The sequence below is a fragment of the Limulus polyphemus genome, unplaced genomic scaffold (assembly GCF_000517525.1).
Source record: "Limulus polyphemus unplaced genomic scaffold, Limulus_polyphemus-2.1.2 Scaffold8, whole genome shotgun sequence".
In the NCBI taxonomy this organism is placed as follows: Eukaryota; Metazoa; Arthropoda; class Merostomata; order Xiphosura; family Limulidae; genus Limulus; species Limulus polyphemus.
In genome coordinates, this window is record NW_013665618.1 from 1741918 (window position 1) to 1750096 (window position 8179).

The following is an 8179-nucleotide window of genomic DNA, read 5'->3' on the forward strand; positions in this document are numbered from 1 at the left end:
TAGCGCAGATAGCCCTCGTGTAGCTTTGCGCGAAATTCCAAAACAAAAAAACAAGTATTTCAGTCATGCTAAGAGCCTCTCAACCATAATATACGGTAAATTAAAAATTTTATTCTTTAAGTTGCGTCACATTTTGAAATGTGAACAATAATGTGATCAGTTCCTAATAATTTAGTGTAAAACATCCTGCTTGCGAAATAAAATTTAGTATCAACATTATTCCTGCCTGTTCTCCCGTCATTTCAAAATTCAATGCTGAGCTTTGCCTGCATGCGCAGCTTTTCAAACGCAGCGCGAGAAGCGGCCGCCGTAAACGGGTGACAGAAGAACACTCGGACAGACTCCGCGTTTCTCAGTATATATAAGATTATATGTGTATTTTTATAAAGGTATTTAAAAAATAAGCAATTGTTTGTTTAGAATTTTGGCGGCAAGCTACATAAGAGATGTTTGAGCATAGCTGTCTCTAATTTTGAGCTGATAGACTAGAGGCAGGGAGAAAGATAGTTAATAACATATAGGATTTCATTGTCATTCTTATGTAATGTGGACTGCGTCTTTTCGGCAACGGGACGCGAATCGTGAACCCTCCAATTCCCAATCCACTGCAACTTATCACTAGTACACGTTCATCTCACTGTAAGAAAATATAAATATTCCCCTTTTAGGATGTCACAGTTAATCTCACGAAGATAAGAAGAACAAGGATGGAATATGGGTTGGTAAGGTTGCAAGTGTTCTCTGTTTTTTAATTATGGTAAAAAAATGGTTAAAGTAAACTAACGAATAAGAAAATAAATAGCCCGTATATAAGTTCTTTGAAAAATCTACTATAATTGTTAATACTCATAAAATATGCATTTTACACAGAAAGATTTATTAATTTATATGGAACCGAACGTGGTCTAGTTTAAAATGTAATGTTCGCCACAAGTTGTCGCAAAAACACGTTCTACACTCTGGGAGCGCGGGTGCACTTACTATCAAATCCCAGTATGCGATTAGACAAGAATAAGCTAAGAGTTGGTTGTGGGTATTATTGACTAGCTGTCTCCTCTTCGATATATAATCTATAAGCTCAAAATTAGGGATGGTTATACTCCTCTGTAGCTTTCAGGAAAACTCTGAAACAGACAATTTTTGTTTCTATTATTTGAAAGTTTTTGTTTTTGTTTTTCATATCTCAGCAGAATGTTCATGGTTTATTTTTGTACCCTGAACTCGAGATATAATAAAATGCTATATTCTTAGAAGAAAGTTATGAGGTTTGTTTTCTGCAACGTGACCTCCAGATATAACGAAACGTTAAATTGTTTGTTAGGTATACGATAGGCGTCTAGAAGCATGATACATTTCTGACGTGGGTGTTTCTTTCAAATATAAAAAAGACACTTTAAATTTATATCGGAAGGATCTTCGGTGGACAAAAACAAAACAAAACAAAAATAGTCGAATGAGAAATTCTCGATATTCAAAACCGTCGATCTGTATTTTATCCTTCGAAAACCAGACAGTTCGTTCAACCAAGCTCTATTCTGCATTAAGTCTGAACAACTAGTAAAAGTATTGTTTTAAAATCAGGATGATTTACTTAATCTTAGACTAATTAACTCAGTGATTATCAGTATGAAATTCCTCAATTATTCAAGTAATTTAGCTATTTTACAACTGGGAATTTCTTTATTTGAAGAAGACAAACATGTAGGCTATAAAGATTTACTTAAAAAAAAAACAAGGTTACTCTAAATTAGACTATATCACGACTTGAAGCAGCAGAATTTAAGTCATGTATTTAAAAATAAATAAATTATAAATTAACAATTAAGCTATTATAATAAACAGACATCAGTCACAAAGTAACTAATTTATTCGAATGATTTAAAAACGAAAAAAACCGACTATACATTTTATTCGAACTACCCAACATTAAACAATTAATGTTTTTAATTCTACCAATTTGTTATCGCTAATATAGTCAGTCTCATTAAATAATTTATTCTAATTATTACCTGCTGAAAACGTGCTCCAAACTTGGTCACTAGTTTGGTTTCAGGTAGAGTAGACGTATTGATCACTAGACTGGTTTCAGGTAGAGCGGACGTACTGATCACTGGACTAATTTTAGGTAGAGCGGATGTACTGATCACTAGACTGGTTTCAGGTAGAGCGGATGTACTGATCACTATACTGGTTTCAGGTAGAGCGGATGTACTGATCACTAGACTAATTTCAGGTAGAGCGGATGTACTGATCACTAGACTAATTTCAGGTAGAGCGGATGTACTGATCACTAGAATGGTTTCAGGTAGAGCGGATGTACTGATCACTAGACTGGTTTCAGGTAGAACGGATGTACTGATCACTAGACTAATTTCAGGTAGAGCGGATGTACTCCTTTGTTTTCCAAATGTTTTCTGAAAACTTTTTCTATTATATGGACACAAATGAAACTATATATTTGTGTTTACACACTGTACACTGACATAAAGTAACATGCGAAGCTATTTCAGTAAAAATCAACTTAACACGGGGTACACTTCTAATGAAAAATTACAATACATTTGGATATATTAGTAAATATACGCGACATTCTTCTTCAAAGTGTGATGTCTTCATACTCCGTCCTTTTCAACAAAGAACATTAACTTGGCGATAAGTAGAATGAAAGCCCTATAGGATCGTCTTCGCTTACATGATATATGTTAAAGATATCAGATTATTAGTATATTGGTATAGTTATCTACAGAACAGACTGTATCTTTCAACGTAATCTGTATACATGGGTTAAGATTTATAACCTATTTAGAACACACACGTATACAGAAGTATATGTTGCTAAGTATATTGTCTTAGTTACTATCAGATTGAACGTGATATCGTTGCAAGATCTTTCAAACCTGTAAACCAAAGCACGTGATTTATATACCCAATAATTAAACAGAGTTAATTTGTTTAAATGATTCTCTATCATACTTTAGCGATAACGATATATATAAAGGTATAATAACTTCGTTCTTAGCTTATATTACTTCATGTTTCATCAAATAAGAGCGCAAGGATATAATTGTATGGAATCAACTGCAATTATCGCTGACGAACCGATAACCCTGCAACTACTGATTATACCATATAATCCGAAACAACAAAAGTTATAAACTTAACTCGTACCGAAATTGTTATGTACGAAGTAAATCATATCGACTAAAAATATAATCTAGTTATTATTCGTTTTAAGTATGAAACAGGACATTTATTTTCTTATGAAATTTTCGTTAATCTAGAGAAAAGCTGCAAACGAGGCCCATACTTGTGTTATTATAGTATGATATTAGTTTGGAATTTTGTGAGGCTATTATAATAAAAGCTAAAAAAGAGAGAGTTCTAGAAAAGAAGTAGTTTGGGAGCTAGAGGTGAAAACTTTTAAAAATATTTTCATTCTACATTTTATTGGCGAATGAGAGTGCAGGATTTGGTTTCAGGGCGTTTATTGACCTAGAAACAGACAGAAATAAAAAGCAAATATGCCACATTCGTGCATTCCAACACCATAAAATCTTATTAGCCATTGTGAGAAACGTGCTTTTCAGCACACATAAGGTTCACTATCATGCAATATTTAAAAGTTATATCTTACTTGCTTTAGTAGAACTGGTAACTATATCTTTAAAACTAAACTAGAAAAAGATACTTCACGTTCAATTTATAATATTTCCACCAAATTATTCCTATCATATCACGAGAGAAAATACTCGACATTTTTTAATTCCTAGGACTTGATATACTCAAAACCTCTGAATCTTTCTTTCAATGTCAACGTATTAGCATGACTGAAAGCTTATCTTTGGTCATATTATGATACAATAGGTGTTTTGGTACGTATACATTTTAAGATAAGAAAACTGTGTTTAATAAATATTTCTTAATAACATCACAAAGTCACCTAGAAAAGGCTAGTGAGAAGGCAATAAAACAAAGAGCATATTGCTTTAAACCAAGGAACTACGTTCCAAAGAATAATAGGAAATTCATGTTGAATAAATTAGCTTCGTGTTTTTGAAAGGAAAAACTAGCTTATATGTAATAACTAACTATCAAATTCTAGGTGATACTGATACGAAAAATTAGGAAATGCATCGAAGCTGATCGAGGTGGAAAAGTATACTGCTGAAGTACGTTGCTGCATCTATTTGTACAAGCAAGCATTATTAATCGACGATCGACAGTGCTTTTATACTATGCATTACCTCTACGACTAGAAACGACCCCTACCCGCAGCAACAGCTCATGGTGTATTTGTTTTTACTATTAAAGCTTGCAAATTATTTTATTTTCCTAGTTTATTTAACAGACAAAACTTATACTGTTCATAACTTATTTAAAATTTTCATGTTTAATTAGAAGCAAAATATACTAGTCCTTAAAAACACATTTTAAACATTTATATTAACAAACAAAAAACTACAGAGAGTTGAATACTTTATATTAAAACGATTTTGGAACGTCGCCACGTCTGGTCATGCTGTATCAGATAGCCATGCATCTTGACATAAGCCCTGCAAAGGCTCTGTCGTAAGGTTGTCAAGCACGAAGCACACAACTCCTCTTTGCTTGCTTTTCATAAGCCATTTAATATACGAAGACGACGGTTTCCAGTGAGTGTTTCAACAGTCCGATAACAAAAAATTCATTGGCGACTTGACCAGTATATTTTCGTATGGAATAGCATGAATACCCGTTTCATTCTCCAGCGGCTTGAGGTATACGACAGTGTGTACACGTGACTTGTGTATCTTTTCCAGGGGAAGATCCCCTCTTGATTATGTTGCGTAATGTTGTCTGGGACACATGAACGGCTTTTGCCACCGACGTTTGTGTTGGTGGATTCTCCCCTGTCACAAATCATCGTACTTTATTTACCACGAGTAGGGTACGACTTTGTTTACCATTAACTACAAGGGATATCGCCGACATGGAAATTCTAAACACCTAATCTGAATATATATTAATGATCTGAGTGTACGAATATTTTGAATCGGAAAGGGCTATTAGATGTCCATTCTAAAAGCGATCAATTTCCAGCGGCATCGCACTATCTACGAACGCCAAACAATGTCAAAATGTAGTTCTGGTACATTCTATTCCACCAAAACTTACTACCGGCTATGATTGTCACGTGAGTTGCTGATTTGCATATTGAAAGTTGTTTTAATATTACGTATTCAACCGTGTATAAAGACCGGTAATTATCTGAATAACGATACAGAGAAATATAGTTTCAGAAATAAATAATTCAATGCTAACAATTTGATAAAAAACATGTTACAGTAATCTGCATTTTTTTCTAAGGTTGCATTACTAGCTCTTTGATAACTACGATCCCTTTATTTCTTCGAGAACATTTTCAATCTTTCTATTCATTTCTACATCTTTTTGGAATAAGGCATGGATGTGAAGTGATGAAAAAACGATATATTTTGTAAGTTCACACCTAAAATATCATTAGTCTAACTTACGAAGAAGACTTATAAAACTGGAATTAGTGAACTTCTAAAGTAAGGTTTTGAAATGGATTAATGACTAACACTGATGAAGCTGTAGCTGAATAGGTTACGTTTCAATATTTCATAACACTTATCTTAGATTAATATGCTTTATTTACTTTTAACCCATTACATAATAAAATTATGAACTGTGAATATTGACGGCCATTTTAATCATTAATACACACTACTTTCGTTCTATGACAGTTACAGATATGGGCGAACTTCAGTCTAAACAAATCCATGCTACGCACTAGCTCCCTCTTCCGGCAGGTTTCTCAGTGACGTTGGAAGCCGCCAGTGCGACTAAGACAGAAGAGCTTGCAGTATTTGTGAAATGTGGTGGTTGACGTCCTACCCGAACTTTCTTGGCCTACCTGTCTGTCTGCACTTGCTAGTGTTCTGAAACTGTATGTATCTATGAAGCTGTATGTATGGCTTTGGCAGGTTTGTACAGTTAACTTTCGTAGCCTTCGTCCTTGTTTTCGGTGGAGCCGTTTGTATCACCATCAAGAGTAAGTACAGAAGACCGTATATCGATTATATTATAAATCCTTGCCTCTCTTGGTTTTAAGTCTAATTTTTATTTGTTTTTTCAAAGCTTGTTTTAAAGGGTTTTAGCGTTTTTAATGATGCAAATTTAAAATGATTAAAGTTGATTAAAAACGTTGAAAGATCTATAAGTTTTAAATTAAACGGAATCGTTACAGATTTATTGAACAAAAACATTTTCCTGGACACGTTTTATCTTTGTATTTGTCGTTGTGCGAAACAAAACATTTTTGTTCAAATAAGTTGACAACATAATAGTTCAGAAAGATAAGAAATTATCCTTCTCCTCCACCTTTCGTGATTTACCTTTCTCACAACACTAAGTCTAGTGTTTTGGTTTGTTTTTTCAAATACATTTAAGTACATTTTAATATTTCCAAAATTGTAATGTAGGCCAAATTAAAATCATTGGAACCTTTTTGAATTGAAAAGACATTTCTGGATGTTTTTCGTTTTTACTTTTTGTAGTGCAGTACGAAGCTTTTCTCTGCAAAGGTGCGTAATCATGAATAACGTTTCGATTGATATGAGGTCTAAGAACAAAAATTAAAATGTTCATATATATATGTATATATATATATATGGTTTTGTAATAAAGCATAACGGGTTTAGTCATGATTGTGTTTCATGAATTAGAACATTTATTCATACATTCCTAGAAGAGATATTACCGTAAAACTGAAGACCAAAAAATCTTAACTAGTGCACGATTAAAAACGAAATTATTCACTTGAGAAATACGAGGAAACATCTATGATCACTGTATTTTTTTACTATATAAAGTTTTACGATTCTTACTTTTGCATATACATGTATGGTCTTTAAAATTTATTGTTAATTTTTACACGCTAAGAACAAACATTTTTTTTTAATTATAACCACCAGGTAATTCATTTATGTAGTACACAGACATACAGTTTCGTCTAGTTATCAGGAGCATGTTGTGTTTGAAAGTTTTTATGGTCTAAATGACAAAAGATTCCCAAACTGTCAGTAAAGACAAGAACAAACATTATTTTGTTTCAATCATAAATTTATTAAGCTTAAATATCCGAAAAAATTTAGTAATAGCGAACAAAAGAGCATAGCTGAATCGATTAAATGTCAAATATGTTCACGACATAAGAAAAATAGCAGTTCACAATTATCATTAATATTTTACAAAGCTTGTAACTCTTAGGAGTTGGAAAGTCTTCTTTCAATTTTGAAAGTACAGTCAGTTTTACAAATACAAATTGAGTTGTAAGACTTTCAGTTTTTACTCTGGACAAATCTGTTAAACAATTCCATTCTTATTACTTTTCCACTTGTTTAGACTTCACTCATGTATCAAAATAATCTAAAACAATAAACATGATCTGATCTTCTTGCGTGTAAATCATGAGCTACGATTATGTTTAAGGAGTCGGTTATCTTGAAAACAATTTACTTGTTTGTTTCACTTTACAAACCTGTCCGAACGTCCTTTACTTCAATCCGTTTCCATCGGTTGAAGGTTACAGTTTTTATTTGCCAGTATTGATGAACCCTAACGGCAGATGTTTTTGAATAACCAGTTAAAGAAATGGTCTTTGATAACAGCTCAGCTCTTGTCCATTGTTTTGCAGACCAACCACGATATGCCTATATCTCTGCATTTATAAGGCTTAATCAATCATCATACAGTCTATTTTGTAGACGCATTTAAATGTAATGTTCTATAAATGTGAAATGGCCCTGAATTGCATGTCTCTCATGAAAGAATACGTAAACATCTAAGGAAAATAGGAAAACTCCTTAAAGAAGGTGCTTGTGTGCCTCACAAGCTCTCCGACGATCATCGTTTCCAACGTTGCTTCGTCTCTTTTGGCGCGTAATGCACGTGAACCATTTTTGGTGATGAAAAATGGATTTTGTATGCGAATATAAAACGCTAAAAACAATGGCTTAGTCCTGGCCCAAAACTACTTGCGACTCCCAAAACCTGGACTCCATCCGCAGAAAGTGATGCTTTGCACTTGGTGGGACATCAAAGGCATAATTCATTTCGAACTCCTCAATCCACAGCGAACTTTCAATGCAGAGATCTATAGTCAGCAACTGGAACG

At 33.4% G+C, this 8179-nt stretch overlaps 1 protein-coding gene and 1 long non-coding RNA gene across 3 annotated transcripts in view; one reads left to right on the forward strand and one right to left on the reverse strand.

The window, feature by feature from the left end:
* The window catches only part of LOC111084968, a 23246-nt gene extending 20796 nt beyond the window's left edge, over nucleotides 1-2450 (reverse strand). Inside the window, exon 1 of the long non-coding RNA XR_002609843.1 lies at nucleotides 2010-2450. This is a non-coding gene — a long non-coding RNA (uncharacterized LOC111084968). The remainder of the gene's footprint in view (nucleotides 1-2009) is intronic.
* A 3403-nt stretch (nucleotides 2451-5853) lies between these two features.
* LOC106478037 (leucine-rich repeat-containing protein 24-like) overlaps nucleotides 5854-8179 on the forward strand; it is a 241954-nt gene continuing 239628 nt past the window's right edge. The window contains exon 1 of one of the 2 annotated variants that reach the window (XM_013938549.2): nucleotides 5854-6055. The gene's annotated coding sequence lies outside the window, so the exon portion shown is untranslated. The remainder of the gene's footprint in view (nucleotides 6056-8179) is intronic. The other variant, XM_022381622.1, reaches the window with a different exon arrangement.